Source organism: Meles meles, chromosome 5, assembly GCF_922984935.1.
Source record: "Meles meles chromosome 5, mMelMel3.1 paternal haplotype, whole genome shotgun sequence".
NCBI classification, from domain to species: domain Eukaryota; kingdom Metazoa; phylum Chordata; class Mammalia; order Carnivora; family Mustelidae; genus Meles; species Meles meles.
Window position 1 is genome coordinate 133,949,604 of NC_060070.1, and position 27,155 is coordinate 133,976,758.

Below are 27,155 nucleotides of genomic sequence, written 5' to 3' on the forward strand. Positions count from 1 at the left end.
TCAGTAAACAGTCGACCCTGGGAAACCTAACAGGTTCTGAAAACTTAATGTTGATGATTCTGGACGTCAGAGAAATAAGCAGCTGAATCACTTCCCTCTTGGGGAACTGGGGTTTAGCTTACTTATCTCCAGTAAGAGGTAATGGCCTAAGTGCTTTTGCTTGGTTCTATAAAGTTCTGTCTTGGCCAGAATCCATTCATTTCATCCATACCTACATAGACACTTCTCCCTATCCGTAGCCCTGAAACCCAGAGTTCCATGAAAGTCTGCAAATTAGAGGGCCATGATTGCACTTACAGCTTTGTAGGGCAAAGTTGGTGTGGTAGGGCCACAAAGGTCAAAGGTCATAGTAAGTAGAGAGAGAGCTCCAGCTTTCTGTACCTATAACATCTTGCCTAACTCCTCACCAAAGCATAATTCTACCCTAGTATTCTCTACAACTGTTTAGGAGGCACATTTAGCCTCAAACTGGGGGAGTGAAGTGGTGTTTATTTTCCCAAACCACAGTCATCCCCTATCTGTCTAAAGATGTTTCCAAAGGCCAAGAGCAGGCCCCTCGCAGAACCCCGGTAGGAGAAGTATTAGCAGTGGGAAACTTGTCAGCTGCTTGTTGGAGGAAGCACAGCCCAGGCCTGGTTTCTCTGGGGCTCGGTGATAACTTGGGCCGCTGAAGCTGGTGGCAGCCGCCTTGGGGATGGAGAACAAACAGGCAGCTCCAAGGAGGGCCCCTGCGTTTCAGAGTTGAAACAGAAGCCCTCTGAAAGAAAGAGATATTGCGTGTGGCTTCCCTGGTGCCTCGGAGGGCGACGTGGATGACACAGCATCAGCAGCGCCGTCGCGGGGTGGGGACACAGGCGGTAGGAGCCTGTGCCATCCTCAGCCCCTTGGGGGCGAGGTAGCCCCCGCTAAAGCATCCGTTGTGGAGTGTGGGGAAGGGAAGGTGACAAAAGCCGAGTCAGTCTGGAATTTGTTGGACGGAGAAGACGCTCCCGGGCCCTGGGAGAGAAACAGCCCTAAGTTGGGGGCGGGGTGAAGCGCTGGTTCCTTAATCTCCTGCCCCATCATCTACTCGCCCCACCTGGATGCAGAGCGAGGACCGCGTGCAGAGGCAACCGTGCGGGTGGGGCTCACCCTCGCGTTTGCCTCCGACACCCAGCGGGGCGGTGCCGGGCCGGGGAACCCGACCCCCATGCCACCCCCTCCCAGTCTCCGGGGCGCCCCTCTCGCACCTCCCGGGCATCGCTGCCTTGCCCTGTCCTCCGTTAAAATAGTGAAACAAACCCTGGAGTAAAGTGATGGAAAGCCGGGGGGCGGGGAGTTGCCCGCAAGTGAGGGGTTGGAGGGGAGGGGGCGCGGTGGTCCTAGAGGGTGGCAGGCCGGCCCACGAGCGCTGGGCTGATCGCGATCGCGCTCAGCTGCGGCGGCCGAGACCCTTCCCCCGGGGCGGCCCGGCCCTCCCGTGGCCCGGGGCGCCAGCGGAGGGCGTGGGGCAAACCTGGGGCTGCGGTGGGGGTGGGGTGGGGGACTCCACCTCCATCCATCCCGGGATGGAAACTGCGGTCGTCCAGCTAAAATCGGGGCGGGGGCGGCGGTGGGGACCCGCGGGTACTGCGGCCCCCCCCACCCCCCAGCCTGAGCCGCCGCCGCAGCCGCCGCTCAGTAACACGTCCCCAGGAGACTGGCAGGAGCAACACGTGATGTGTCTACTTATCAGGGGGAGAGGGGGAGAGCGAGTCTCCGAGCGTGCGGGCGAGGAAGCGGGGCGGGGGGCCGAGGCGGGGGCCGGGACGACGGCTGGGGCGCCGGGGTCGCCAGCTCCTCGCCCACCTCCCTCCCTGTGGGAGAAGAGGAGGAGGGGAAGTGACTGCGGAGTTGATGAACTTTGCACATCCAGAAACGCCATTTTGATTCCTTTTCCGGAACAAGTTTGCATCTCTCCTCTTTCTCTCCCTGAAGCCCACCGGTCCCCACTGCATCATGCCTGGGAACCAAGAGCCCTGCCGGGCCGTAAGTACGCGCCCGGGGTTCCGGCTCCCGGGACTCGGGTGGCAGCGAGATGTCTAGGGCTGAAGGGGAGCGACCTTTTAAAGAACTTTTGGGGATGGGGAGGGTGAAGTGTGCGGAGCGCGTTGTACTTTTTAAACTCGGCGTTTCCCGGAGCCGAGGACCCGAGCGCCCCACGCCGCGCTACGTGCGCTCGGGGCGGTGGGGCCGGCCGGGGATGAGCCGGGCAGCCCTCTCCCCTCGGGCTGCGCGCCGGGCCGCTCCTCCTCCTCCTCCCCTCCTCCCCCTCCTCCTCCTCCTCCTCCCCTTCCTCCGCTCCTTTTCCCCTTCCCGAGCTGCCGGCTCTGCCAACCAGCTCCCAGCGCGAGCCGCCGCGGCCGCCGCAGCGCCCCGCCGCCAGGACCTGATGCGCATCCATATTAGCCGTCCGAGCGCAGGAATCCGGCCCGACCCGCGCCGCCGCGCCCGCCGCGGAATTTATTTTTAACCAGCACCGCCGGGACTCGGATGGTGCGCGCACCGCCGGCCAGAAACATCTTCCCAGCGCTGCTCTCCATCTTCCGCCCTCTCTCCCCCGACATCCTCCCCCCCATGTGGGAGGGGAAACTTTTCTCCTACATACTTTCGAGTCCCTCTCGGGCCGAGAAACGCGGAGATGACGGCGCCCGTCCGCCGCCGCAAGGTATCCGGGGGGTGCCCGCCTGGGGTGCTCGCTCGGGGGTGCCCGCTCGGGGCTGCGCGGTGGGAGCATCCGCCGCGCCCTGCTCGGCGGACTTTGATCCTCCCCGGCAGACGGCGCCGGCCGGGAGGGGGCCGCGGGCAACCCTGCGCCCTCCCCCGTCCCCGGCTCCTGGCTGGGGGGTCACGCCGACCACCGCTCCCGGGTGACCGCGGGAGGAGGGGGCTGGAGCCGTGTCCGCGCGTATTGTTCCCTTGCCCTTCCGTTGGCGGTGTACGTGTTTTCGTGGGAGCCATCGGTGTGGAGCGGAGCCTGCATCGCGGGGGGGGGGGGGGGGGGACCTCGGCACCCGGCGCCGTCACGAGCACAGGAAGGAGGCCGGGAGCATCCGAGGCGGGGCCGGCCGCCGGGCCCGCTTCGCCGCCCAGCTGTGGAGCGCGCTCGGAAACTTTTGTCCGCCGCCCGCTGGACCAATTTTTCCCGAGTTCTGGGGCTTCCCTTCCTCCTCCCATCCCGGCCCGTAGCGCCGAGCCGGGGCGGCGGTTGCGGGGGGCGGGGGGGGGCCTGGCGTCGAGGGGCAGGGGACCCAGTGCGGGGGCGGGGGGCACCCGGCCTCGGGCCCGTCCCTCCGCGCCCCCTCCCCACTCGCGGTCTCTTAGGAAACTGCGACCTTAATGGTTGCTAAGGAGCAGGGGAGGTCCTTCCCGTCGCCGGCCCCCTCCCTGGGAAGCGGCGTGTTTTCTGGAAGGGGCCGAGGGTCGCGTCGAGGATGTGGTGACTTGTTCCCCGGCCGCTCGTGGGGCCGGGCCAGGCGCGTGAGTGCGGGGCGCGGCGACGGAGCCCATTTCTCTGCGGGGCCACTTTCTTTTTCGGGCGGGCGGGGGGGGGGCGGGGGTTGGCCTCGGGCAGAGCAGGGGCGCAGGGGGGCACGAGGACCCGGGGGTCGCGGGGACCGACCAGCGGGCGGGCGGGTTGACAGGCGCCGCGTGCAGCTCGCGTCCAGCGTCCGCGGTGCATCCGTGATGGGTTATAAAAGAGGAGGAAAGTATTTCTCCTTGCTCAGCAGATTTGCCCTCCCTCGCTCCTTACTGGTTAGAAGATAGAACGTGAGCCCAGATCCGGACGAGCAGTTCACATTCCATTACGAAATTCTACACGGCTTCAGAGCCAGCAGCAGCGCACATTCGGGGCACTTTGGAGTTTTTTCTTTTTCGGGGGGATGGTGGGTGGTGGTGCAGAGCGATAGAAAGGTGAATAAAAAATGTAACTTTTTTTGATATGCTGAAAAACCTGTCTGAGGGCTTTCATCAGTAGAAAAATGACGCCTCGTGCTTGTAGAGTTTAGATTCAAGCTCAGCCTTTTAAAAGTCAATGGAAATAAAGTTTGTCTGTTGGATGGGGATGCTGGAAATAGCGAGGTATTTCGGTCTCAAAGACGAGACTTGAGATGATTTCTGCAAAGGCTGAGTTGCTAATGTGTATCCCATAATTTTGAGATCTTTTTCTCTGTTAGACACGGAGTGGTGTGCATGAGTGTATTCTGAAATAAGTTTAGTTGAAGTGGAAGGTGGAGAAAAGGGAACTGCAGAGCGAAGAATGGTTTTTGTTAGTTTTAGGTTGGTTGGTTGGTTTCCCTTCTCCCCATAGCCCTTAAAAGCATCCTCTCGACCTGGTGCTTTTCCGAGTAGGCAGGTACAGTTCTAAGACATAGTGTAACCCGGAAGTCTAAGTTAGAGGCTGGAGTCCTGGCCGAGACTTTTTTTTTTTCCTTTTCTGAAGCATTTAGTTCTGTGCTTCCTTCAAGAGTCACACAGAACTTTTGAAGAAATGGGTTCGAAATGAGCCTTCAAATTATGCAGCGGTGAGCCACTAATGTTCCGGGGTTTTTGTTGTTGTTTGTTTGTTTGTTTGTGTTTTATGCATTTTGGAGGGAGCTTTCTGGGTGGGTACCCGCTGATGGATCTTGCTTTGATGTGTTTTTGAGCTTTGGTTACACTGATGAATTAAACATTTGAATGTCTTTTACCACGTTTTAAATGTGTGAAAAAACACCTTCTCTCCCACCCACCCCCACTTTTACAAAAGAAAGGGAGAGCCCTTTGATTTGGTTATTTGTTTAGCTTGTGCTCCATTTTAGGCTGTTAATGAACTTGCACTGTTTCATCATTCTTAAAAATACTGCTAAGCAGGTTGCGTGGGGGGATGTTTTGTTTTTAGAGGATTTGCTGGTTCTATGGTACCTGCTGCTGATGCTTACTATTACAGGGCACACCATTCTCTGGGTGTTTCCGGATAACTATTGAATTTCTCATTGGAAATTCAGAGCCTCAGCCCTTATGGCAGACAAGAGTTTGTTCTGTGATGGGGAGGATGGGGCTGACTCAGTTGGCACAGGTGATGCTTCCATTCCTAACTATTTACATCTTCCAACAAGTGACCTTTTGATTGCAGGGTCTTTTATTTGAAATAGCTTCAGGCAGACTCCCGAGATCTTCTTGCGTCCAGCACGGGTATAGAACGTTGAAGAAGGAAAACAAACCTACCCTGTTAGTGTGCGTCTGATCAGGTTGTTTATTGGTTATCTGCTGTCTTGTCAGGTAACAGCCAGATGCCATGATGTGGCTTGCATTTCCACTCTTCAGTTTTAAACAGCTCTGTTGATCCACTTCCTCAGGTCAGTTTGGAAATCTTTGCTTGCCGTCCTCGTGCTCAGTTGTTAACACCATTTATTGCCTTCACCAAAGGAAAGTTCCTGGTTAAGGACGTTAAAAAATTCTACCCTTTTAGGGTTCTGTATGATATAATTAATATAAATTTAACTTCTCCAAAAATTGGTTAAGCATGCTCACTAGAAACAGAAGTGAATCCTTTTGATGTTTCTATTCATTATCCTTTTGAAAAGTAGGTGGTGCTTAAAAGGTCATAGGATAAGGGTTGCTAAGCAGCTAAACAGAAGGATGCTAAAATTAACCAAAGCATTTTTGAAAGGGAGTTCTTCCCTGTTTTACATTATTTACTAGATATAATTAATTTTGGAATCCTCCATGTCCTCTGACCAAGGAAGGTAGGCTGTTAGGTTTGTTTTGTTTTTGTTATCATATTTAAATAATCTCTCTTTCCTTTGTAAGTGTCTTTTAATTGAAGTTCAGGCTCTCTGACCAACTCTGGTGTCAGATGGCAGCTCGGCTGGGAGGACTTCTTGTCTGATACCCATGTGTTCAGGTTAAACCTCCCCTTCCTGAGGGTACAGGAGCAACATCACCTTCCTCCATCTCTTTATTGCGGGTTGTTTGGTTTGTTTTGGAAAATCCAGCTCATCCCCAAAGTGATGTCTTCCTTTACTCTTTATTGAGCAGATTTGCATCCAAAAGATAGAAATGTAATATCTATCAGTAGTATGCAGTAGAGTCCTTCCTGATAGCAGGACCATCATCGTCTTCCCCCTTTCCTGAGATTAGATTAGGCTTTCCTACGAGCGCCCCCCCCCCCCCCCAGTTTTTCATACTTTTTAGAAAATATTCGTATTAGGTGTAGAATATCTTTGGAAGGGTGACCACATGTAAAAATAAATAAGTAAGTAAAAAGTGTGACTTACCTAACATTTCTGCTGTGAGTAGATGTAATAAGGGTCTTGAACTTGTGCAGTGAGAGAAATGGTTGAAGTGTTGACTGAAGTCCTGGTTGGTAAGCATCCTCTCTTGGCTGAAAGGCAAGCTTGCTGTTCTAAGTCAGAGGTTTCCCCCTCACAGTTGCTTCTGGACGTCTGACCTACTGAACAGGCAGAGTTGAGTAACATTTTTTATATCCAAGTATAATTAAGAAATTGGATGGGTTTTTGGGAGGGGCAGGGTACATCAGCTCTCTTCCTCGCTCTCTCTTTCAGACTTAGGAAGTGATTTTTGAGTAGAAAGAGGCACAGCCCTCTTCGAAAAGCAGGGGTCAGGTTGTGTTTTCCACGCCCCGGGGGGCCTCCCCATAAATCAGAGTAAAAGGTGTACCATATGAAACAGGGAGGCATACAGTGTGCTTTCTGAAATGCATCACTTATTTTTAATTTCCCCACTCCCATAGAAGGCAGGGTAGAGAAGAAAACCATCTGCTGTGTTTGTATCACGACTGAGGTAACAGAACAAGGAAGGTGGGGAGTCAGGGAGACAGACTTTTTACGTTGGCTGCCCTGGGGCACAGTGTCACCGCCAACTGCTGGTCTCGGGGATCTCTGATCACCTTTGGGGTGCTCTTGGTTCTTGCGAAGGGAAGCCAGTGTGGAGTGCAGCCAGGGATTGTGGTCCCTGTGGGTTGGTGGAGACTGAGCACAGCCTGGGAGGAGGGCTCCGGGAGCTGTTCCTTCCAGTTCCTGGTGCATCTTGTTTCTAAGGGTACTCAGGGTACAGGTGAGCCCTTCGGCCCATCGGTGAAGGTGGTGGCCTGTGAATAAGGTGCTTCAGACAAAAGAAGTGGGAGAGGGTGGAGATGTTTGCTCAGTGTGATTCAAGCAAGTAATGCTAAGAGAATTTGAAAGCCTCTGTAAAGTCCCTAGGACTGGGGAGACTGGGTGCTGCCTGCCCTTGCGGATTCACCTGAGGCCTTTCAGACTCCCTGAGGGCGGGTGGTCCTGATAAGGTAGAGATGGCCCAGGGAGCACCCCCCCCCCCCATTTCTTTGTCAGCTGGCCTGACTGCTGTGAAAAAGTCACAGTGGGGGTAATTAGATAAAGCTTTTAAATGGCTCTATTTGTTTTTCCCCTGGCTTGCTTAGTATCTCTTTTCCCCTCCTTTTTCAGAGGCCAGTGGGGTAGGATGGTCAAAAGAATGTGTGAGGCTTACTGGCGTAAGGACTTTTTAAAAATTTCAGTTTTCAGGAGAGTGTTCCTTGCACAAAGTCTTCACCCTGCTTTTGTGAAGGCCTTGAACAGAGATTCAAATTTTATCCTCGGAGCAACAGACACAGCGAGGATTAGGCGGGTGTATTAACCCATTTTACAGCTGTGCCAGTTTTCACGCTGGCTGGTAGTGAGCCTAATCCCAGTCTAGCTCCATACCACACCTGCTTCTCAATAGCCGCCTCGCCTCACAACACGGAGCATTAAATATGAGCCTGCGTGTGTGTTTTAAATGAGACCAGACCCTTTTCACAATAAGTCTGTGTTGAATTTGAAGACGTAAGGCAATTAAAAAGAAACTTTTTAGCCTTTATCTCTGTGGATGAATGTGATGATACACTTTTAATTTTTCTTCAGGAGGTTTTCTACCTCCTGGAATTGTTGTAAGGATAATAAATGTTCCAGAAACTCAAACTCTATATATGGAAGAAAGTGGTATATTTTGAGCTCAGGAAGCTTTGTGGGTATCCACTCTGGATTTCCTTTCCAGAATTGTGCACAACTCCGGGACTTGAGGCAAAACTCGCCTGGGGTTTCTGTTCCAGTCGAGGAAATGCAGCACTTTCTTTTTGCTTTGGGTGCTGAGGGACGAACAGAACGAGTCAATTTTTCTTAATGAAGTTCACTTGGGGTGGATTTTAAGGACAAGGCATGTTATAAGCTTTGGACTCATCCTTTAAAGCAGTGGTTCTCAGAGTTGGCGGTTTGCCCCCAGGGGCATTTGGCAATGTTTGGAGACATTTTTGATTGCCCTGCTTGGGGGAGGGGTGCCACCAGCCTCCAGCGGGTAGAGGCCCAGGATGCTGTTACCCATCCCACAGTGCAGCGGCTGGCTTCACAACAAAGAATTACCCAGTCCAGAATGTCAGTAGGTGGAGGTTGAGAAAGCCTGCGTTAAAGGTATGGCCAGCGTGGCCCGTGGCCTGTGGCCCGTGCGCCAGTAGCCCGGGTGTACTCCGTGGAGGCCACATGACCTATTTGCAGATCTGAAATTTCATAAAGCAAGTGAGCTCCCATTACATGCCTGTAAGGTACCACGGTTGGCACATTCAGTGTTTCACAGAAAATTCGGGGTTGGGGAAAACATTAAGTGGCGTTAAATGTATTTAAAAGCCCCATAGTAAATACAAGTTCTAGAACTCATCTGCTCCTAAAGCAAACCAGATTTCGTTGGCACTGGGAAGCTGCTCCGAGTCACTTCAGTTATTGGGAAACTCGCTTTGGTGCTGTCATCTGCCAGTTCTCCCTCATGTTTTAAGTTATGCGGAGTGTATCTCCCCCCGCCCCGCACCCCATGTGTTTGAACTAGCCTTTACTCGCTTGACAGTCCGTGTCTTTGCACTCGCAAGTGCAAAAGAAGTCTCCCTTTGTTTTGTTTTGTCAAGTTTTTGCAAAATTCTTACATAACTATCCACCCTTTTCACAGGGCAGCGTTTGGGGAACCGGTCTTCTGTCCCTACATCTCCTCTTGAGGGGGTGGCTGGCAGGCTGCTGCCCTAGCTGGAAGGGATGGGGAGGGAACGTGAGGGAAGACACAGTGATTATTTTGATGTTCTCAGGACTCCGGGATCTCACATACGTGAAAAGGTAGTCGATTTAAAGAAACAGAATGTGGTGTGTGAACTTGAAACTGAATTTCCTCAGGCCCAGAAAGGTCTAGGATAGTGACAGGAGTGATCTCGAAGGCACAGGTGCCACTTGCCTGACCCTTGTTCCCTGTCTCCACCGCCCCCCTCCTCCCCTCCCAACCCCAGGCCTCTGTCACAGGGGCAGGAGATGAGCTGAGAAGGAGTCAGGAAGAGAGGGAGAGTGAATTCCAGAAAGGGAAGGGCTGGCTGCCTGTGCTGGGAAGTAGCAGTTAGCCCTGAGATGGCCTGGGCTCCCTCTGACCTTTAGAGAAACATGTGGCTCTTGAAGGTAGCTTTTTTTTTTTTTTTAAAAAAAAAAAAAATCCTAAACCTGTGGGTAGACAATAAGCATCGGTCCACATCTGTTTGTGCTGCTTTTGCTCAGGGACCCGCTGTGAAGTCCCCTTGGCCATCCTGTTGTCCCGAGTAGCAGGAGTCATGGAGTTTCATGCTTTTCTGCCCTCTCCCCTAGCTTCTCATCGGGCAGCTTCCTGCCCTCTGTCTCCATTTACAGCTCTTCCCAAGCCCAGACCTTTGGTCTCCCAGCTCTCCTACAGGTGCCCCAGAAGTCACTTGTAAAAATAAAAGTCCTCCCCCTCCCATCTAGAAGGTGGTCTGAAACACACCGTCCACCCAGTCTTGGGGCCAGGAAGCGGGCCATCCTGGCTTGCATCTGTCTTAGTCCCGAAGTCCAGTGCAGTGTCCAGACCGTCCCGGAAACGTCTCGTGGGTCAGACTCCGGTCTCGGCTCTGCCAGGCCCCTGACCTGGGTCCTCATCATGTCGCAGACAGCTCCTCAGTTAGCTTCCCGCCACCCGTGTCTCCCTGCTGCCTCTCATCCTTTGCTCCGCTCAGAAACTCAAGCTGTACATGGTGTTTGCCTGCTGAAAAACATCTCTTGGCTCCCTGTTGTCTACAGGAAGAAATCCAAACTCCTCAACTTGGCACCCGAGGACCTTCATCATCAGCTTCCAGGCTGTCTCACTAGTTTCAGCTCCTGCCACTTCTCGGCACCCCTGACGCGCTGAATGATTTCTGACTGTCTCTGTGTTTGCTCGTCCTTCACTCGGGCTTTCCCCATCCGCTTCTAGAACAGTGTCTTCCACCTTCCTTCGAGACCACTCTCAGAAACCGCCTCTTCCAGGGAGACTCTGGTCCTCTGTCCAGAGTAACTCTTACCCCATCCGTCCGGTCTGTCGTAATTTACCTGTTGACGTGTTTTCGCCACCTCAGGAACAGGGAGGGACTTTGACTCTTGTTTTTCCACTAGGAATTGCATAGCATGTCGATTGGACCCATTTTCTAATACAGAAGCAAGAGTTTCTGGAGAAGAGCACGTATCATTTGGTAGCTAAGTCCTAAATATCAGTACAGATCGAGAGAAGGAAACAAAAGTAAACTTGAGTTTTCTGCAAACCGGTGGACACAGACAGGGTGCTAAGTGCACGCCGGTGGAAAAGGAGTTTGACTTACAGAAACTAAAATAAAACTTCGCTTAGCTTAATTTACTCGAAATTAAAGAGAAAAAAAAGTCTTTGTTAATGCCTGATTGCACTAAAAGCTGTCTCAGTAGGGCCCTTACTAATTATAACCACTTTTCATGGCTCTCGGTTTGAAGTTTATATTAAATAGGAGAGATGGGCACACAGATCAAAGACCAAAATCATTTCAGAGCTCCAACGTGTGGGCCCATTTTCTCTGCTTAGTTAGATTTTTGTTTCATTAGTGGTATGAGTTAATAGGAGTGTTGGTCTGTGTATAATTTAACTTTTCTTTTTTCCGTTACTCCTTGGATTTAAAGCAAAATACTGAACCAGAAACCTACAGGGCATAGATCTTGCTTTATTTGTGTGTGTGTGTGTGTACGCAATATCCGTACTTGATAGAAGTTGATTATAGGTCATACTTACAGAAAGAATCATTTCGCTGTTTTAGGGGAGCTTCCTTTATTATTTAAAAAAAAAAAACCCCACTTCTAAATACACAGAATCATCTCAAATTGTTTAAGTTTCTTTTAAGAGAGGTGTATATAGCTTCAGAAATAAGGGGGATACCGGAGAGATTGAGTCAGAGAGAAGCGTTTTGCTTATGGACCCTTTTGTACCTAAAAAGCTTTTTTAGAACTGCGTAGTGGAAGGTGTTGGTATCCTTTATATAAGATGAAATACTAGCTGATTAAAAATATATTCCTGCCTTTAAATAGTTCTTGTGCTTACCTGATAACTAGAGTTTAGGCCCAGATCTAGCAAATACATTCAGATCTAATAGTCTAACTCTGTTGTATTTCTGAGGAGGCTTGTGTATTTTCCTCTCTGCTGTGGAAAACAGATTTCTTAAAAGTAATTTCTCTTCCACTTAAGGGCTTTTAATTGTTGTTTTGAGGAATAATTATATAAAACTGTTTAGTGAACATCTCAAGCAGGTTTCCTGTGATTTGGTTAGTTAATCCTGTATTGGATCAAACTATTCTTCTTTAAATTTTAAACTGAGTATAACTTAAAAGAGGCTTATGTTGTACATCTCTAAACTTAGTTTGTATTTAAATCATGAAAATAAGGTTTCTAAGAACTGTTTGTTCGGGAGCTCAGTAAAGCTTCACAAGCCCCTTTTCCTAATATATTTTAACCATGAGTCACTGTCAGACCCCATCTGCTTTCAGAAAACGGTTTTTCACCCCCACATTTGCTAACCTCATAATGTTAAAATTTTTTTAACATTTACATATCTTTATTTGATTTTTATTTAGTATTTGAATATATGCTATGTGAAGGCTGCAGTAAACACCAGGAGTGCTGGTGGGAGAAGGAGACAGTTGCTAGCTTCATGGAGGTTGGAAAACACCCTTTCAACCACTAAGTCGTGTACTTCTGTGCCAAGTGCTAACAGTGGAGTGTAGAACAGGAACCTACAAAGTTTAGCTTCTGTGTAGGGGAGGATAGAGGATACCGGGAGGCAGGTTAAGGGAGGCGTCCCTTGGAGCTAATATCTGAAGGATGGTGGAAGGAAGGAAATTGTGTTGGAGAACAACTTACACAAAGGCCCTGAGGTTGGAGGGGAAGGTGGTGTTACCCACCAAATTGAGAGAGGCAGTGTCTGTGTGGGGGGGGAGACACAAAAAATGAATGACAGCCCAGTGAGGGAGGTGGGGACTTTGGCACACTGTTTGCAGCCCACAGGTATTTGGAATTTGTCTTAGGAACTTAGAGGGTGTTAGGCCAAGGAATGGCACAATGAGATTTGCATTTTCAAAGATTATTCCTGCTCAGAGTGGAGAATAGACTAAACGACAAGGAAGCTACTGGTTGCTTTCTGTTTGCAAGATCCCTTAGAAGCCTAGTTTTTAAAAATTTTGAAAACCAGTGGTGGCTTGGCTATGGTGGCCGTAGAGGTGGGGAGCCCTGAAAGGCTTTGATAGAGATCTAAGTGGCGGCCAGGACTGGCTCCTGGGTGGGGTAGGATGGCAAGGGAGAGGGAGAGATGGCTTCCAGGACTCTGGCTTTTGTCGTGGGCGAATGGGGGTGCCTTTCCCTGAGATTAGCATGCTGGATGAAGCAAGGTTTGTAAACACAGTATGTCTCCTGTTCCTTAAAGAGGGACTTTTACGGTCTTTAATACTTACAGGATCTTCTCTACTTGTACTGTTTTCATTGGTTAAAACATACATGCCTGGCCTGGCTAAAAGCATGAAAAGTACAACTATATTGGAAAAAAAAAAAAAAAGTGAGAAAAGGAATCAGATGACTCGCTTCCTCCTTCCCTCCTCTTCCTTCTTTCCTTTTAATTTCCTGATACCAAAAGGAGATGGCAGATTTTTTTGTAGATGGCCCGAGTTTCTGAATGCTTTTCAGATGAGGTCTACAATGAAATCTTGAGAGCATTTAAGTTTCTGCTTGCTTTAGTGATGCTTGGTGTGTTTGACTTGTGAGCATAGGGCTCAGAGGAGGCGGCTTTGGGTGCGAACCAAGGTAGGACTCGCAAAACTGCCCGAGCCTTTGACTTAGGAGTGTCAGAACTCCTTCATGACCGGATTTTCCAACGTGTTTCTTCATTTCTCAATGGTCACCTGACGCCCTGCGAGTCTCAGAACTCCATCAGCATTTTGCTTGACCGGTAATCTGTGTGAAAACAGAGTTCATTCAGTCAACAAAACTTGCTATTACATCTCCTATTATATCTCCTGGGCTTTACACTCGATCTGTGGGTGTCGAAGGAGGGTTTAATCCCTGCCACAAGGAGTGGAGCTCATTCCCACTGAGCGATGGTCTAGCCTGTATTTGAACACCTTTGGCGATGGCAGCCTCGCTCCCCCCAGGCAGACCTTGGGTTTTTACTGCGTTATTTAACTTTTTTTTTCCCCAACGCAAACACATCTTTGTGGAACCAGATAGAAAGAGACTTGTTTTCCACTGAGTTAGTAAAAACTAGAAGCTGGAGTACAGGCATGCTGCCTCTTACAGTCTGACCCTCCGAGCTCCATCCCTGAGTGCCGCCCTCAGTCACTTTCTCCTGCACTGGAAGTCCTGCTTCCTGAGGGGGGCGCTATATGCCTCACCTGCCTGCACAGCCGTCCCCTTGTGGGTGAGCAGGGACCCCGTCCCTGAGGGTGATCTCACAAGAAAGCATTAGCCGTGCTCCCAGTTTGGGTTAGTGCTTTCCCTGACATTCTAGAAATGACTCATCAGAGCCTCAGGTGAGCCCTGGCGTGCCCCAGAGGTGCTTCTCTTTTATGGTATCGATCCTCACCAGGGTAGCGTGAATATCCCACGGGGCCCCAGGAAGTGCTGTTTGTTCACCCACCTTGGGATCAACATGATTTTCCATTTCTAGCTCAGGAGCTTGGGTGTCCTGGCATCACTGCAACCATCAGCCCTATTAGAACAGACACCACACGTTATTCCAGCCCTGTGTTTGGTAAGATGAACCATTTAGGGTTTTTGTTTTTTTTTTTTAAAAAAAAAAAAAAAGGAAAGAAAGAAAGAAACTCCAAAGACCTCGTCCTGTCCCACTTCTTTTTAATTGGCATAGCTTGGTCAGGAGATGCTGAAAATTTTAAAACCTGGGTATAAGCATTTTTTTTTTTTTTTTTTTTTTTTGGAAAATTGAAATCGTAAGGTACTATGCAAACAACTCAGTCTTCCAGCCTGAGGTGTGGATTTGGGGGTTCTAACAAGAAGTTGGTTGCAAATACAGCTTACCAGATAGGGGGCCTTGTGAATATCCAAACTAACCCTCAGTAGTATATTCAGTAGCCAATTACCGGGTGACAAACACACATAATCTCACTTTCAGATAGCCCTTCCATAGCTGCAGACCGTGGTGACAACACACACTGTCTCTCGGGTCATTTATTTTTCTCCGGACAGTTGTGTTTTTACACCCAGCTGCCCCTCGTGGAAGGGCTCTGTGATGTTAGGTTCCCTTGGCGTTGGGGTGTTGGAATGTCCCCTGCGTGGCTACCTTCTGGATACATTCGACCATCTGCTGTGTTAAGATGAAGTGGATGAAAGTTTAATATATTTTATGTAAAGCCCCTGAAGAGGTAAGTGAAACAAGTTAATAAAGAAATACATGCTTTGGGATTTTAATGCGCTTTCTTCAGAGAATTTCACAGTGCTATCCAGAAGGCCTGGCTGTGAGGTGTTCTTTGGGCTGATCTGTGACATGCCCCTTCGTTGTGAGCCCAGAGCCACTGTCATCTGGGGAAGGATGTGGCGTTGGGATAGGTGCAGCGAAGACGACTTTTTCCTCGGGGAAGTGGCTGCCCTGCCTTGGGAGTGGGTGAGAGTCCCAGGCACACGTGGTCAGGTCATGGCAGTAAGCTCCGAGAGCCCAGATGGTGGTTACACCTCTTCTCATTTTCATTGTTGTTCTTGTTTCCTTCTCTGAGAGGGGCCTGATGTTGATGTGGGTGATGACAGTAGCGTGTGGGCTGAAGCTCTCTTTATCAGTCCACTGGCGAGTCCGTGGGGTGCAGTCATGTTCCATGCTGTGGTTATCCTCAAGAAAAAGCGTGGGGGAGCATATGTGTCTTGGGGAGGGAGTGTGGTCAAATCATGATATTTGGAGGATGTGATCAAAATGGCCCAGCGCTTTTATTTCACGGCTGTCTTGATAGTCCCTGGAAATCCCTGGAATTTCGGAAGGGCTCCTGTGGGCTGGCCAGTCCTGGGGCCAATCCTGCCAGTAACTAGTGCTGCAGCCCTCGTCTCTCCAGAAAGCTGCAAGCAGAGAAACCCACCCTTAGACAGCAGGAACTGGGATGTGGTCATTCATAGTACAGAGGACTCTACCTAGGGTGCATTTTAAAAAGTTCAGCAGACCGCATTTGGGTTTATAGACCACCTTTGGTGAGAAGCATTACTAGTCAGGGCCCACCCGTGTTTGCTTTAAGTCAGCTAAACCAGAAGGTAAGTCTTTCGGTTTCTCTTCTGCCCTTGCTAGACTTAATCAATGACTCCAGTCTGATAACAGAATTCTCAAGTGCTTCCACTTTAATCTTCACCCTTTCCTGATGGTTAGGCTTTTCACGTGGAAAAACCCTTCAGCGTGGGTACGGGGAGCCGCAGTAACAACATCTAACGTTTATTGAGCATGTACGAGGAACCGTTATCCCAAATTCTTGACACGGATCATCTCCTCCGTTCCTCGCAAAGACTCTTGGACGCGGTGATGTCATCAGGCACCCTCATTATTCAGATGAGGAAACGGAGACCCAGAGTGGCCACCAGCTAGTGGGGATCAAACGGGGCAGCCTGAGTCCAGAACCCAGGCTTGTAGCCGCTGCTCAGTGACCTCCCATAATGACACAGTACATTCATCAAGTAAATATTGCCTGAAACCTGCCATGTACAGAGCTTTGGTGCCCATCAAGGGGAAGCGTGTGTAAGAACAGGCACGCGACAGGGTTGCTGGCTTCCGGGAAGCAGGTTATCTGGCGTGTGACGAGATGAGTTCAATAGACCGTGACTTCAGTGGAAGATCAGGAGGGGAGAAGTGTGATTGCTGGAGTGAGAGGGTTGCAGAGACCGCTCGCTGGTTCACAGATCAGCTGGAGGGAAGGGGCTGTCCCCTGAGCCTCAGGCGGGCCCTGGAGGAAAGACCCAGGGGTGAAGCCCTGAACAGACCTTTCTAGAAGATAAAATTTTCCCCAGGTCTCCATCGGAGAGGTTCCAGTGGATCGGAGGTTGTTTTTCACACGGTGAGGGATGCCCCCCAAAGTGAAACAGCACGGGCATGGACTTGGGGCTCCTGCTGGTGCCCTGTGCAATGGATGGTGGGGTGCGTGCCTGTCTCTCGGGTTCTTCCTTGTGGACACCTGCTTTCAACCTCACTGGAAATGCTTGAGCTCTGCTTCAAAGTAAGAGTCGTACGTGGACCACTTTGGAAGAGTCTGGAAACTGTGGGCTCTGTAATCAATTGGGAGTTGCTTTGGGTTTTTGTCAGGGGCCAGTGCCTTGGAAACAGTTCCCTTATTTTATGTTTTAATGGGTTGTCATTTAATAGATAAATTCATTATTTTGCCTCAAGGTGTTGGGGTTCAGGACCGGTGACCTAAGAGGCCTGTGGTAACTAGCGAAGTGGGTGCAAGCAGTTGGTCTAATTACTGACCTGATCTTAAAAATTTGTCCAGGTTCAAGGGAAGTATCGTTCTTTTGTTGCTTTGCTTCTGAAGCAGTGGGAGCCCTGTGGACTGGAGGGCAGTGATAGAAGGATGTCCTGTCTGCCTTCAGACGTTTTTGGGAGGGAGGTCACCATTGTGCATTGATCCTGCCCTTTTCGGGGGTTGCCTGAGCAAGTTATGGGAACGGGCAGATCTTGAATTGCAGTGAGCACTTGATGGTCTGTTTCCTGTTTCCGGTGGGTCTGTGGAGAAGGACCGTTTTGAAATTGGTAACAAATAGAAAATTTCAGCCTTGTGTGCCACCAGCTCAGTTACAACCGAGCTGTCTTCTGTTTAGTGCTCCCATCCTCCTCCTCATGGTCGTTTCGCCATGGCAGTTTGAGTTTCAGGAGGACTAGTGACAGGTTTGGGATTGGGAGACGGCGATCTGCTCCTTTGCTCATCTGTGGGGTCATCATCTTCTTCCCGGCCTCGGGAGTGGGAATCACTTCTGGGACGCTCTCCCCGATACTGTTCTGGGGGGAGGGGTGCAAGGATGAGTAAAACACATGCTAACACTCACAGGGCATCCCAGCCGGTGGGGACCCTGGGGCAGGCAGGACACCGGGAGTGGGAAGTGGTGGGGGAAAGAGGAAGTAAGGTCTTAAGATGCAAAAGGCTGGCCACGCAGAGCCAGGCGCAGGGAGGGGAGGGGGGGTGGGGAACTGACTTCTAGGCAGAAGAACCCTGTTCAGTCCTGGCCCCAGAGTACAGAAGTACAGGGTTTCTTTGGGGCCAGAGTAGGGCAGGAAGTGGAGTGTGGCTGGAGGAGAACGTTGGGGGTGTTGAGCTGAGTTAGGCATGAGTCGGGTGTTGAGATGGGATTCTGGAAAAATAGGCGGGCTAGGGTGCGTGGGCAGGGGTGAGCCATCACAGGCTTGGAAGCGGGGCCGTGATGTGAGTGGCCTGTCTCGATTGGGGGGTAGGACACAACACAGACGGTGACGTTAATAATTTCTGTCACTGAAAACTGATTGTCTAGGTTACGGTGCCGTGAGCTGGGGGCCACCTCCTGTGTTGAATTTTTGTCTCTGAACAGAGAAAGAGGACTGCTGACCCTAGAAAAAGGAGGCCGTGGAGGAGACGGCATGTCCAGCAAAATGCAGAATGAACTTGGAATTTGGTGCCGCGTTTAATAGAATAATTTATCCCCAGCCCCTCTCTCCCCGAGAGATTTTTCTGCCAGGGTGTTGCATGGACTGCCCTCTGAAGGCTGAAGGGGTTTGAGAGAGGTGGGATCCGTATTTGAGCCGCTAGAACTCAGTCAGCTATGCGGCACCTCCCTCAGTTGTGTTGTACTCATGGGTGCTTACTTAAGGTCATCGGGGAGCCGAATTAGTTAGAGGAGAGAGACTCCTCTCTTTTCCCTCTGAGGGTGGACACTGGGAGTCCGAGGGGACTATTTATGCCAATTATGATCACCAGTTTGCCAGCTGGGAGGAGGGAACGGGTTGGCAGAGGGAGCAGGCGGAGGGCTGGCTCCTGTGCAGTCCCGGCTGACCTGGGGGTGAGGGCGCTGCTGGAGAGGGTCTGTTCCCGAGGAGGAAGCGGGGTGGGTTAGTGGGTCCTCCTGCTCCTGGCAGCATGTGTGTGCCGGCACCCAGGGGACGGCTCTGCCCCTCCTGCTCCCCGCCCTCTGCCCTCTGGTTCCGCCTCCCTCTCTGAGGATGACGTCAGCCGGGAAGGGGGGATGCTCAGGTCTTAACACCCCCAAACCCCTGTGTGTGTGTGTGTGTGTGTGTGTAGGAAGTCAGATCGCAGGCCCCAAAGACCATCAGTGGTTTATTCACTATAGTAAGGACACGATATTGCCTTTATTCTCAGGTTTCAAAGTCCTTCACCCTCCGGGGAGGACATGTCCGATTTTGTACCTGTGGCTTGATGCATTTCAAAGCTGGCACCCCTGGACTGAGGGAGCTGACTGCGAGGGTTGTGAAAAATGTGGGGAGGCCCCCTGGATCCGGGAGGTGGGGCACAACACCGATGGTGACGTTAATAATTTCTGTCACCTAAAACTGATTGTCTAGCTTACGATGCCGTAAGCTGGGGTCTACCTCCTGTGTTGGATTTTTGCCTCTGAACATGGTCTCTCATTTGCACTAGATGTGAGGTGGGGGAAGTGGGGCGCTGGTCCGCTCTAGTGGGGCCTTGGGGGACCAGCCAGGGGATGGGGCAGGAGGCATCTTCCTTGTGCTTGTTTGACTGAGCGCACTGGTTCCGGAAGGAATGCCCCTGGTCTCTGGTCTGCCCCGAGCCTTGTGCTGGGTGGTCGCCTGCCTTACTCCACTGGAGGTAATACTCCCCTCTTTTTAGGGACAGGAAGCTGAGGCTTAGCGGTGCCCCTGTTTCTGAGGTCATGCAGCCAGTGTCAGACTGCTGGGAAGCTTTTGGTCCTGGCCGATCTCCACCATCTTAAGGGACGTTCTTTTGTAACACAAAATCGCATTACGCCTTGGTACCTGGAGAGCTCCTAGCCAGCATTTCTGAACCCTGATTTGCTTCCTTTGTCTTGACTCCTGAACAGTTTGTTCGGATTGGAGCAGAACATGGTATTTGAATGCCTCAAAATTTGCCTGAAATGCCCCTCACTGAGCCACCTCCCTGCGTGTAGGACACTGGGTTGAGGCATGGTGGAGCATGGCCGTTCTTGCCTTCGGTTTTTGCTCTGAAAGGAATTCCCACTGTGTGTGGACCCCTGGCCAAGTATCCATGGGAGGCCGAAGGCCAACAGAAGAAGCCGAAGTGTGGGCTGCGGTCCAGGCACGAAAGGGCAGGTGGGGTTTGGAGTTTTGGGTGATAATTTGGGGTTGAGGACCACGTACTGGAAGATGGTAGGATTGGAGGGCTGGGTGGGGCGGGGCGGGCCGGATTTGACGCTTTCCTTCTGGAAGGGCAGAGGGAGCCCTAAAGTTTTGAGCAGAGACATAACAGGTTGGCCTGCACTTTGGAGAAGTCTTGGGAAGGGGCGGCGTGGCGTGTCTGTGTGTTGGGTGGCTGCTGTGGTTGCTTCGCTGTTCCCTGGTGGCCCCAGGCAGAGTGCCTCCCCGTCAGCTGGTACAGGCTGAACCAAGCGGTGCTCATGATCTCTGGGGCGCCTGAAGCCAGTGGTGGGATGTATACACACAGGGACGCTTTATTTCTTTACAGCCATAGATTTGTTTAAAAGCTGAATCACATACCCTGGCTTCGTACTTGACTTCCGAGTTACCAGCTCCAGAGGAGCTGCCCTCAGGAGGGCGATGGGTGGAAAGGTGGGTGCCCCGGGCAGCAGGAGACCTGGTTGGTAGACGGGCTCGTTTCAGATTCCTCCTGTCTCCTCTCTCCCCCTTGGGAGCTCATTTGCCGAAATTCTGTGTCATCTTTATAATGTTGGCATATGGGTTTGTTCGTTCCTAGTGCTGGTTTACTGAAGGTGGGGCTGGAAGGCTTTCTTGGCACATGTGTGTCCTGAGCCTTGTGTGGACGCCTGGCCTGGAGCACTGTGAATGTCTGTGTGCCTGTGGCCCCGGGGACCTGAGCCAGTCTGCCAGCCCCGCCCCGCCAACCTGGTTTTCAGGTCTGTGGCCATCTTCGGTGGTGACACGGTGACAGAAATTGGTGTTGTCTGCCGCAGCCCATAGGAGAGCAGAGATGCTCTCACCTGCCTGAACTGGGAGGCGCAGAGCCGGCCTGGATGGAGCAGTTTTACTGATGACTCCCCCGGGTCGTCTCTACCCCTTGCCGCCAGGCTGCCTTCCTGGAGAATCCTGCCAGGCCTAATGCCCTTTCCAGCCTCTCCTTTGCTCTTTGGCCCTTGGGTGAGGCTGGAAGTGCCAGAGAGAGAGGCATCTGGGAGCCAGAGCCACATAACCTCCACACGCCAGATGCCACCCCCAAGGATGCAGAGCTGGTAGAGCTGGCCCGTCGCAGCCCCCTGGATTCGATCCTGCTACAGGGACACGCTGCACACCTATGTGCGGAGTGCTCGTTCCTCTGGGCTCCCGCCCGGGTGTGGCCTCCCAGCGCTTTCGCTTCTGAGCTCGGACCCTGGGGATGCCACTCTTCGCCCCCTTCCCATTCCTTTGTATCCCTGGTCATTCTGAAGAAGCAGATGCGTACTGTTCTGGGGTACGCCAGTGGGGGTGCCTGGTTTTCTTGCATTGTCTCCAGAGTCCTCGCAATGGCCGCGCCACACAGGTGTCATTGTTCACAGCTTGCCCGTAGGGAAAATGGGGTCTGAGGAGAAGGTCCTAATCATACGAGGTACCCTCAGTATGTAGGACACTCTGTGCTCCCCAGCCTTTGGTGCTGTGTCTCATACAAGCTGTGTGTTGACTTGTGAGGTCGTTGTCGTCTCCATTTTACAGATGGGGAAGCTGAGGCTGAGAGCATTTAAAGCACTTGCCTGGGGTCACTCCAGCCCTAAGTGACAGGGTCACAATTTGAGCCCCAACCACCGTCCTCTAGGACATGCACTCTTGATCTTGGCTCTTCTGTATTTGTTTAAGTAGAAATTTCTCCTTTGCGGCTGATGTAAAGCTGATCACCTCTGTTGGCTTTGTTTTCCAACACTCTCCATTTCTAAAAGGGGGAGAGAGGGAGCAGATGTGTATCACGAACCCACTAGAGTTTTAGGCACACAGGTTGTGTTTTGCTTACAGTAGAGTGTAAGCTCCTTGAGGATTTTTTGTTCCTTTTTGTCTGTTTTCTCCATCCACGATGCCAGGCACAGACCACAGTGCCTGGCACGTCTGGGTGCTCAGTCAGTACTCCATGAATGAATGAATAAATGAATGAACGAACGAACAAACCAGCGAGGCAGAGAAATGTGTGACTTGCTCACAGGCTCACACCACAATTGAGAACAACTTTTGCCCTTCACACCACAGATCTTTTGTTTTTTTTAGCAGATGTTTTATACACACATAAAATTTCGGGAGTAATCAGATCTATGTCACGGGATTGTAGGGCATGATATAAAACACTATAAATACTTACCCAGTATCTGGCACGGAGTAAACATGGGGTGAGCGGCATTGCGTTTGCTGTGTTTCCAATCCCTCGTCTGCATATGGCTTCTTTTGGGGCAGGGTTGCTGTGCCCATCAGCAAAGCTGACAATTTGCTAGCCCCTGAAACTTTTAATTTTATTAATCGAATGTTCCTATCTCTGCTGTACTCTCTGTCAAACCATAACAAGTAGTGAAATTGGTGAAATCAGTTTAAACCTACCCCAGGCAAGGGGCTATGACTAGCAAGAGCTGATTCGATTATATTGGTGTCTGCTTTGTTTCCAGTCCGAATGTTGCACTGGACGGGCCTGGGGGAGCAGTGTCCGGTTATTCCCCTCACACCCCCTGAATTTACAGGTGAGGATCCTGAGGCCTGGAGAGCTATGGGGGGCAGAGCTGGGGGGGATCCCGGGCTTGCGTGTTAGGTTCTCTTCAACGTCAGTAACCCCGCCAGGTCCAGACTCCTAGAGGTTTGTCCTTGGTGGGATTGTCTGAACGTTTCTGTAGGAGCCGCGGTTATTCCTGCTAAGGATGTTAGTGAGTAGATCTGACCAAGAGCTGGTGAATCAGAATCACAGTCCTCCGTGAATGTTTCTCTTGTATAAAATGTTCATATTTATTGTAAATAATACGAGGGAGGGCGAAGAATGTAAAACCTCCTGTCATCCTGTCACTCCGATGGCAAAAGAAATAAATATTCCTAAGTCTTAAAAAATGTTTTTTTCCCCATGAGATTGCTGTTGTTTTGTGGCCGATTGTACTCCTACACACCTTAGAAACTTCTATATGAACAAAAAGGAAGAAAAGTCTAGTAAAGCGCAAAGGAAAAGAAAGTAAAATTACTTACTTTCACGAGTCAGAAATAACTTTCGTGTATGTCCTTCTAGTGGGCTGATGTGGATACACTTACTGTAAAAATGGGATTCATTATGTTTGTGGACAATAAGCCCATTTTTGTACATGCCTTTATGCCAATCTATTAAAGATTTAATGTGATATGATAAGTATTTGCTGAGGTATTTAATATCCTTTGACATGAAAATCACATCATTTGGATGTGGCATAATTTGGTGGGAGGGCCAAAGGCTAATGTTTTCATTAGTTAGCATTTCCTGGGCATTCACCATGTGAAAGGAGGGAGGGCTCTTTTCCTAGGTTAAATGAAACCAATCTAGGATTAAAATATTTACATAAATTAATCAGAATTTGATACACGCTAAGGAGGAAAACACTGAACAGAATAAAATATATATTTTTTTGTTAGCGTATGATCTGTCCTTTTATTACTCTAAACAAAGTAGTCACTGATGAAAAACCTATTGAGCAGTCCAAAAAATCCTTCTAAAGGGTCAGACTGTCTTAAGGTGGTTTCCATCCTGTATAGGACACTGTATTGTGAATGTCCCATATGATGTGATATGTAATTTACCTGTGGTTGTGTTTTTAATTGGGTATTTTGTTTTCATCAATGTCATGTTACATGGATATTTTAGAGCAGTTATTCCCAATTTTTTCCAATGTAAGGCCCTGTTTTCATGTAAAAGCTTTTTCTAGAGCAAGATAATTTCAATTACAGATTCTGTTGGCAGGCTCTGACAAAAAAGTCCTAGAAACAGGGGTAGGTACATGGGTAGCTCAGCCGGTTAAGTATCTATCTGCCTTCAGCTCGGGTCATGATCTCAGGGTCCTGGGGTTAAGTTCCATATTGGGCTCCCAGCTTAGGCTGGGAGTCTGCTTCTCCCTCTGCCTCTGCCTCTCCCTGGGTTTGTGCTGTCTCTCTCTCTCTCTCTCAAATGAATAAATAAAATCTTTTAAAAAAAAAAAAGACTCTTAAAAAATTCCCAGAAACAACAGGGTTTGTGGAATTTATCTTTATTAATTACAAGAGCATCTTTATACCCTTACCAAATAATAGTACATATATTTATACTGTTTATTTGCTTTGTAGATGCTTGATGAGCATATGAATAAGTTGGACCCCCAAACAGCTCCCTGGAGACACCTACCCTAGAGGAAGATAGAGCCTACATATGAATAACTCAAAGGTCGATTGTGAGGAAAATAACAATTAGATCAGTCCTGAAGGGCAAGTGGGAGTCCCCAACTCCAGGAACAGCTGTGTAGGTGGCAGATCTGGGGGCCGTTCTATGGCAGGTTAGGAGCATGCATTTTGTTCCTCCTGCTCACTCCTGAAGCTTCCCGAGATGCCTGCCCAGCCTAGTTGTCATTATTTCAAAGGAAGGAATGTTGTTGGAGGAGCAAATCGAATCAGAAATACTTTAGCAGACTTTGTGGCTTATCTGCCATAGCCCTTTTGATTCATTTCATATGATCTACTAGAGAGTGGGCTGGATGTGTAGGCTAAGTGACTAGTCAGGTTCTAAACCCAGCCCAGCTTGATTATGGTTGAAGGAAAGATACTATATTGTGCACCTCGGTTTCTCCATCTGTGAAATGGGCAGAATCTCTCTCCTTTATCGTATGCTTAGGAGGTGACTTAATGATGCTCCAGGCCGTGTTTTCTTTCTTTTTAATCAATAGAAGCAAACAGAAAAGCCCTTGTGAGGCTAGACTTTATTGTCCTTTTATATCAAGGGTAAGTACCATAAAACTAGGGAAATTCTGAGTATCCCGAAAGCTTCTTTAAGGTAGAGCCACACCTGAGCACCTGCCAGTGGAGTGGGACCTTCCTCAAGAATCTTCTGTCTCCATGCTCCTGAGGTTCCTTTTTCTTCTCTTTAAAATGAGGAGGTTAGTGGCTTCGTAATTGTTCAGCAGTGATACCTCTTAAAAACACTATCCTTGGGGTCTGACAACAAAGTCCTTGCACTACTTCTCCCCCCAAATGCGGGTAGGAGAAGAAACTTCCTTCTTTCTGATGTCGCTGTATGAGCAGAAGGACAGTCATCCCCATGTTTTTCTGGGAGTCAGGGCTGGGAGCAGGGATTCTATTTCAGGTTTATGTGCTATGTGGGCATTTGCAAAAAAATGTCAAGTGGAATCGTTCTCTGATGCCTGTATAGCCTTTTCAAGTTGTTCCTTGGAATCTTCAGGAATGTCTTAGCAAAAGAGGGTGTCCAACCCGCCCATACTGGCTGAGCCTGGGAAGGAGCAGGATTGGGGCAGTGACTGCCCAGAAAAGACCGTGTGGTGTGGATTTTCTGCAGACAGTAAAACTGGATTTTTACAAAGGAGGCAGGAAGAATTACTTTCTTGAGGCAGACTTGAGGTGGCACGTGGCTAGAGTCCTGTGAACTCAAGTGACAGGGCTGTGGCTGGTTATATGGTGGAACCAGCGCCTCCCCTGATGGGCGCATCCAGCCGTGGTTGGAGGCTTCCCCAGAACGCATCCGAGGCTGTGGTTACTTTTGATGAACAATGACCTCACAAAGGTTTCCAGGGGAAAACCCCTCCAAATGTAATTTCCAGAATTCCAAAGCAGTGTTACCATTCTGATTCTAAGAGAGGTTGGCTTGGAAAGGAGACTGCCATGAGCACCTTCTCTTCTCTTTGTTTTACAGATGTTAGGAGTGATCTTTAAAAAAAAAAAAGAAAAAGAAATGAGTTATAAATGATAACTGAAGGATTTTCATTGAATTTATTTTGAAGTAGTTTGCTTCAGGTATCAATGACTTGGTGATACAGAGAGAACAGTAACTAAGCCTTTCCTAAGAGATGTTATTCGAGGAAGGGTTACAAATGCAAAGTCAACTTAGGAATGCAGAAGTAATGTTTTCTCTGAACTTACCTTGCTTTTTGACCAGGAGGCGAGATGATTTTTTAGGCCTAAGAGTGCACCAAGTAATGACTAACAGTCTCTAAAGACGTTTAACTCTATGAACAGAGCGTATATATCTTTATTCAAAATGGATTGAGTTCTGAACCGATGTTGTCAAGAGTGCTTTATTATCAGGTAGCTTGTAACGACACGTCATTAATCAAACCTGTTGTGTTTCCCACAGAATTTCATTAAAAAGTTTCCCATACCCCTTAGACAAGGGGGCAGTGAAACAGAAACTTGATAGAAATACTAGGGAGGGGGAAAGATAAAGCCACCGTGGCACCTGGGCCTCCTTTCACTTCCTTTCCTGCTTGAGATGCCTTCGAGAAGATGGAGGAGGCCGCTTGCTGCTCGGGGCATCACCCTGGCTGGCGCCCCTCCTCTGGATTTGAGGACGGGAGTGGCTCAGCCCTGGGAGTTCCTGCCCTAAAGCCCCTGGCTCTTCACACTCAGCCCTGTCCCTGGGGCTTTCTGGCCAGGCCTGGGACTTGGCAGGGGCAGGGCGGGACAGAGAAGGTGCCTCCCTCGGGGCCTTGCCTCCTGCTGCCTGCTGGGCCACCGGGGAAGGAGCCTCCTAGCGTTCTAGAATGGGGTGCAGGCCGGGGACAGTTAGTTGAAAACTGGAGCAGAGGGTGGAGGGGCTGCTGGCAGTCCGTGTCCCCGCGTGTAGACCGAGCCGCCCGGGCTGGCTGGCTGTTGGCTTTTCTTCTTCACGTTTTGCCATTCAGTGATCGCATTGGATGCATTTCTGGTTTGCAAATGTGAGTATGATGGGCATGTACATTTTTTTTGGGTGTTGACTAGGCAATAAAACTGAGAGGCCCCAATGCTGAGAGAGTTGCTGTTTGACTGACTGAAAACTAGCCCAAGTTGGCCAGACTGCGGGAGTCATTTGCCCAGACTACTCTCGGTCCTGATTTGTGCTCAGTCCACTAAAAAACATTTCTTGCAAAGGCGCCCCATCAGATAGAGGAGTGGAAGGTTCGGGTTCTGCTTTCACCGATGCTGGCAGAAGAGGATGGGAGATGCAAGGCGCTTCTCTCCGCTGCCTCCCTGACTCCTCCTCTTCCTCTCCGGGGCCCTGGAGCCCCAGCTTTAGTTTTTAGAGCACAGGGCCTGGTGCTACGCCCAGCGGTGGTATTTTCAAGCATTTCTCAGTAGTTTTTCTGGATTATCAGTCATCACTTGCAGGGTTCTTTCTCATTTTCAAGGGCACCCAGTATAACCGTTTAGTTCCCTTTCAATAGCCCTCTTCACTCACTCAGGACCCAGTCAGGAAGATTAATAATGTTCACTGATTTACTGTCGCTGCAAAAAAAGCATTAGTTAATTAGACTTTTACACCTCAGTCAGATGGCATTAGACACCCTTTGTGCACTTTAACTCAAGGATGTTAAAGACCTAAATCTCGGAGAAAAAAGAAAAGAAAGGAAAAAGGACAGGCACTTTTCCAGTTTAAGCTGCATGTTGGTCCATGTTAATTAGGCATTTGTCCCTTAGTCTGGAGGTGATAGAAAATGCCAGTTACTGC

The 27,155-nt window shown here is 49.9% G+C and overlaps 1 protein-coding gene across 7 annotated transcripts in view; it reads left to right on the plus strand.

Annotated features, from left to right (window-relative positions):
- Positions 1 to 27,155, plus strand: part of RREB1 (ras responsive element binding protein 1) — a 178,636-nt gene that overhangs the window by 45,409 nt on the left and 106,072 nt on the right. The window contains exon 1 of one of the 7 annotated variants that reach the window (XM_046005472.1): positions 1,641 to 2,007. The exons of 1 other annotated variant lie outside the window; for it this stretch is intronic. The gene's annotated coding sequence lies outside the window, so the exon portion shown is untranslated. Of the gene's footprint in view, positions 1 to 1,640; positions 2,008 to 2,573; positions 2,687 to 2,883; positions 2,957 to 3,050; positions 3,499 to 19,608; positions 19,628 to 27,155 lie in introns of those variants that run through there. 5 more of the 7 variants (XM_046005480.1, XM_046005473.1, XM_046005474.1 and 2 more) reach the window with 5 other exon arrangements.